The sequence below is a fragment of the Hyaena hyaena genome, unplaced genomic scaffold, assembly GCF_003009895.1.
Source record: "Hyaena hyaena isolate Hyena2069 unplaced genomic scaffold, ASM300989v1 scaffold_204, whole genome shotgun sequence".
In the NCBI taxonomy this organism is placed as follows: domain Eukaryota; kingdom Metazoa; phylum Chordata; class Mammalia; order Carnivora; family Hyaenidae; genus Hyaena; species Hyaena hyaena.
In genome coordinates, this window is record NW_024080837.1 from 964,324 (window position 1) to 970,381 (window position 6,058).

At 40.0% G+C, this 6,058-nt stretch overlaps 1 long non-coding RNA gene across 1 annotated transcript; it reads left to right on the forward strand.

Moving 5' to 3' along the window:
• Positions 1–271: 271 nt before the first annotated feature.
• On the forward strand, positions 272–4,177 carry LOC120238339. Its single transcript, XR_005530191.1, has 2 exons — positions 272–378; positions 3,682–4,177. It is a non-coding gene; the product is annotated as an uncharacterized LOC120238339 (long non-coding RNA).
• The last annotated feature ends 1,881 nt before the right edge of the window (positions 4,178–6,058 follow it).

Sequence of the window (6,058 nt, forward strand, 5' to 3'; positions counted from 1 at the left end):
GTGTACAAAGGCCATGGCTCGGTGAGAAACAATTTTCTATTTCCTAGTTTTTCTCTTAAAATAATGGATGATAGTTTCTTTGAAATGAGACTTAGGAAAAGATGACCGTAAATAATGTCTCCCATCATGAGTGCTCTTAGCACATCGGACCTGCCAAGACCCCTCGTTCAGCAAATGATTAGAATATTTGCATGTGGAAAATGGAACACAGAGAAGCACAGCGACTGTTCTGATTCTGTAGTTCTCTCACGCCTTCTGCGGATGGGCTGGATGAAATCACACATTTGAAGTAACCGCGGGCTCTAGGGCATCATCTTACCGTTAAAGTCACTCGTGAGAACGAAACGGCTGATTTGAGAGCAGTATTTTGGGGCGCAGGTAATATAGCAATGAGAAGAAGGTATTTATGTTTCAAGCAGGGTCTCCCTAGCAACCTCTATGCTTAAAAGTTGCTGATTTTAGGTCCTCTTCTCCATAGAATCAGTGCTTGAAGAGGGGATGTTTAGCAAATCCGTTTCTGGACAAAAACAAACAAACAAGGGCACAAGAGAAGTGCAGCACGTGGGACCCCTGCCAAGTTTTAATTTTGACCCCCATTTAGCTACCCAAGGGTCAACAGCTGAGGGTGACATTTATTGGCGGCGAGCCGTCTCCTAATAACATGGCCTCGGCTGAAAACCCAACTCTAATCACCTTTCAAAAATCTACTTTTATATTTAAAAACACACGCGAGATGATAAAACCCAAAACCCTCCAGCCCTTTCTCCCAGCATCACGTCGGCCTTGCCTTGAGCCCACTGTTCACCTGATGTGCCCTGTGAAGCAGCTCTGTGCTGGGAGGTGAGTAACTTCACCCAGAACTTGTTTGTTGCCATCATCTACTCAGTGTGCACATTCAGCGAGCGTCTCGCCAAGGAGTCAAAGTCAGGAAGCGGCAGTTTCAAATGTGTAATCTGGATTTCAAAAGAAAGTTCCTGGGCTTCTGGCACATCTGAGTGTGCGAAGCCAAGACGGGCTTTACTGTCACTGTCCCAGCTGCCATGTAACTTCTCTTGCAAGCTGCTTGATGTTTATTCAGTGTGAAAACTGACATCTCTAGGTCAGCAGAAGTGGAGGAGTAGCTTCCTTGATTTATTTGTTCTTGTTCATGTTCAATTATGATTAGAAGCCACCTCTACACAGCTGCTCCAAAATTCGTACCATGTTTGCTTCTGGGATTTCTTCTAATGGCACTGTTCAGTGGGGTAACATTAATATTACAAAAAAGGAATCCCTTTTTACAGTTTAGCAAGAAGTAGATGGTGTTCTTTTATTAAAGATGGCTGAAGGCTGCAATGTGTAGGTAATTAGTTAATTCGTGTGAAGTTTAGCCTTAGCGTGTATTTTCCCCTAGAGAAAATTCTTATATGAGCAGAAAGACAAATATGAAAAATTAAATCAAACCCACAGCCTACCTTACCAAACGAATTCTGATCAGCATAACAATACCCTCTCTGCTGCTGGTAAATTTCTAAAATAAAAAAACATGTGACTCTGCACTTTGGTCTGAAATGATGTAAGGTTACACGAAGAAAATATATGGCTGTTCATGGGGTTTTTGTTTTGGTTTGTTTTTATTACCCCACCCCCGCCTCCTCTGATTAACAGATACTTCATAGGCACAGATAAACTTCATGTTCTTTTCCAAGAAGTTTCTGCAACAGTTTTTGGATGGGGTCGTATTACAACTCTAAATATTAATAACACGGCAGGGGGGAAAAAAGAAAGGCAAGCTGTTGGTACGTGTGGGTATTAGCTTGCAGTTTTGAAACCAACTGAGTATCTGTAAACTCTGGGCACAGTTCACAGATGACTCTGGTGATGCATCCAGTTTCTACTGGTTTTGCTTCCTGAGTTAAAAGCACCCAGTTAAAACAAACAAACAAATCTCCTGATTGGCTGCCTTTCATCATTACAGAAGGTCAGGAATGACAAGGAGACAGGATAGGGCCCCAGGGAAAAAAAGATCAGTCATACATCAGATCCGTATTTTGACTATACTGTAACTGTGACCATAAATGTGAGTGATTGAGTGGATCATTTTCAAACTGTGGATTCCAGAATTTTGAATTCTATACTATAACTGTGACCATAGATGTGAGTGATTCAGTGGATCACTTTCAAACTGCGGATTCAGAATTTTTAGATTCAGAATAAACCATTTGCCGGTGCATTTATCATCTGTAATGTGTGTTTCATCTTAGAAATATTAAATATTGGCTTTTTCTTTATTTCCTGCTTTCCTTAGTAGAACTAAGAGCTAAGGAGCCTGGACTTGCTTTATTTACTCCTCCGGCTCTAGACCCAGACCAGTGCCACGTACATAGTTGTTACTCAATAAATGTGTGTTGAATAAATCTTGATTCATCTCTTTTATCTCTCTGTTCTGTGAAGGTGATTCATGATGTGCCTCGGAAATAACTTCAGATATAGCTTCTGAAATGGCACTACTTCATAGGCATATGACAGCACCCCATATTCAATTATACCAAAAGCCAAATTTCTACCTTTTAATTTCAACTGACAGTACAGACTCCTAACAATTTGAGGGCTTTAATATTATAGTTTGAAATGAGTTGAGGCTCCCTTCTAATTTGGAGAGTTACTGGTTGGTTATCAATTTGACTGCTTATGAGATCGTTGGTTTCTTGAGTGGAGGCCAGAAATAACACTGAAATAGAATACCCTTTCCAAAGCGCTCTTGTAAAGTCACCGTCCAATTAAAGAAAGCTGAGAAAACATTACTTCAAAGCGCTTTCAAGCAAGTGAACTCAAATTTTGCACACAAATGGAGTGCTGCTTTTATTTCACATAAGCACATGTAGCTGCTTTTAATATAATATTGATAGAAAAATCTTGTTATCCCTGGAAAGAAATGAAGAATGAATGCTCTGTTACAACTTGCAAACCTCAGGCACTAAATTCTGGGCTCCTGGACTAGTGGACCTGAGTCTCAGCTGCTGTGCTTTGTCTTAATTTTTAAAAAATTTTTAAAAAACGTTTTATTTATTTTTATTAAAAAAATATTTTTAACATTTACTTATTTGAGAGAGAGACAGAGAGACAGAGTGCGAGCTGGGGAGGGCAGAGAGAGAGGAAGCACAGAATGCAAAGCAGGCTCCAGCTCTGAGCTGTAGGATCAGAGCCGGACGGGGGCTCAAACCCATGAACTGCAGATCACACCCTGAGCCAAAGTTGGCCATTTAACCGACCGAGCCACCCAGGAGCCCCACAGCTGCTGTTCTCTCTAAAGAAAGCAGTCTTCTAGGTGCCACCCTGGAGCTTCTACTTCAGTAGACAAAAGTGGGGCACGAAAATCAGACATGCTTACAATCGTGCCATGTGATTTGTACTCAAGTTGTCTGCAGACTTCACTTGGGGAAAAATCAAAAAGTAAGAAAAAAAGGAACCCCGAATTGCAGCAGAGTCTATAAGATCTCAGTTTCCTTGTGAGCTCAGCTCTCATAGATTGAAGTCAGGCTGTCAAACAAATTCCTATATGTTTTGGTTATAAGTAAAAGTAAAATGGCCAAGAGACTTAGAAAACACACAATTGTAAAAACACATATCTCTCTATTATTCAGAAGGGTGAATTCTATTATTCATTATTTGATTGTCTATTTCTCTATTACTCAATAACAGCGAGGCGCATTTGAGTCGGCCTGAGATGTTGAGCATTCCAGGTGAAGTTCGGCTGCTGTGAAGTATCCTGACTTGACCAGGTCTGAGAGTGTCTATCCTGAAATCAAGGAGGCATTCCAGCAAGATGTTTTGCCTACTCACAGCCGGATAAGGGAACAGGACACAGGCTGCCACACTGTCTTGTTATTGTCATCTCTTTATGTTTCCTGATCTCTGCACTTCATCTCTGGCCCAGATTTCCTTATTGCTATCTGTAATCACATCCTGCCTTGGAAATGTCAGACTTGAGCCTGAGGAGTACAGTCACTCCAACAGCTTCCACTCTGGGCCCTTCTCCTGTGTTAATAGGGTAAGATGTGGTTAGACATTAAATCGAATTACTGGAGTCCTTTCCATCAACAGAACACTGCCTGAGGCTGGCATCAATAAATGGTGTGGATCCTTGGTCTAGCCAATTGTTCTGAGTAGGAATAAAGTAAACCTCAGTTTATCACAAGTGGGTGTCTATGTGTCCATCAGAACAACTTTGCATGATGGTCTGAGGGGCTTGAATGTCATTTTTCCATCTAGTTGAGTCTGAGAAAGAGAAAACAAACAAAGGAAAGTTTATCATTGCTGACAGATACACAAATAGTGTGCATCTTGGAACAAATTTCGATTCACATATTACTCTCACCCTCCACATGTTTAGTCTGGATTGCAGCTAACATAAACCAGAATCTGGATCGGATCTCTGGTGTGTTCACGCAACTTGGTGAAGGCATCAACTGTCAAGGCCTCATTGATCCCGATTCAAATGCCCAGTCAGGAAATTCATAAATCTTAGCCCCATCTAGAAACTTATAAATCTCCTTTGAATCTCATTATACGATTACCCACCTGACATCACATAGGTGAAGGACAAATTGAAACAGTGTTTGTGAAACAAAATTCAACATAGTGTAGGCATTTCTGTTCCTATTTCCTTAAGGGAAATTTAAAAATTGCTTTGCAAGGATGATGTCCTATGTCCTTATGCCTTCTGAAGAGCTTGAAGCAAAGAATATTTTTCTGAGATTTTCCCCCAAATAGAGCTATGAAGGAATGCTTTTAAAATTTAAAGTAAGTCTCTTTAAAAGAAACTTGGTCACTCCCAGGCCCACTAATCTGGTCTTTTGAATGTGAAAGAAATAAAAATATTTCAAATTCTTTATAGATACATAAAACTTCCAGATGGGATAGACTTTCTAGTCCCTCCTTTCCATTTCTTTATTCCTACATCTGCATAAACTTTGGGAAGATAAGCATCTTTCCACAAAAAGAGTCCTGTTTACTAACAATCTATGGTATATCAGACTCTAATCCAGGGACTTTATCTCATTTGGAATTTTCAATCCCTAGAGGTATCATCAACCCACCTTGCAATAAACAAAATGAGGATCAGAAAAGGTAGATGGTTTGCCTAAAGCAAAAAGAGCTGGACAGAAAAGTTTGAGGTCGGGTCTATCTGAGTCCAAAATTATTCCTTGGGTTTTGTGTCTGCATGTCCACGTGGGTATGATTTATCATACAAAGAGAATGAACTTCTTTCTCTCTGATCCAGAATTTTCTACTTACTAGTCCTTTGACCATGTGCAAATTACTAAACTCTCTAAAAGGTGAATTTCTTTGACAGGAAAATGGGAATGAGAATTTTTGTTCCTTGCAGTTCATAGCATTGTTGACGAAGTTAAATGAGATAAGTAATATATGGTGTTTTTATAAGTGCCACAACACCGTCAAATCTCAGGCTACATCTCCCAGACAGCCAGGGGTCACTGTCACTCTCCTCTCATTGAGATGTCTTTAAGGTGACTTAAATAACGTCTGTAAGCCTTCCTCCCATACTTCACTTAGGCCTCTACTTAAATGTCATCTCCTTACATTAACTTCCCCAACTGCCCTATTTAAAAGGCCACATCACTCTCTCCCTCACCCATTGTAATTACCCATTGTAATTTTCCTCTTGGCACTTAGTACCACCTGATGCTTGGTATCTCCAAGCAAAATGTGAGTTTCACAAGAGTGGACCTTTGACTTGAAGACTGCTATGTCCCAACTTTGTAGAACAGAGCCTGGCATATTTCTAGAATAAATAAAAGAATAAATCTTAAGAATTTTAGACATTATGATAGACCAGGAAATACTGGTTTGGCCAGATGATTTCATAATACACCCCTTAAATCACACCATAAACATCTCTGATGAAGCTTATGAAAGCCTTTCAAAGAGACCCTACTAAATCTTACAAGATGCTTTTTCACATATTATTAAAATGGAGAATGTAGATAAAATCAGTCATTTCCTTCAAGACTTCTGACTGATTTCCATTAAAGTTGCTGCCTTTACAATAGCTCCT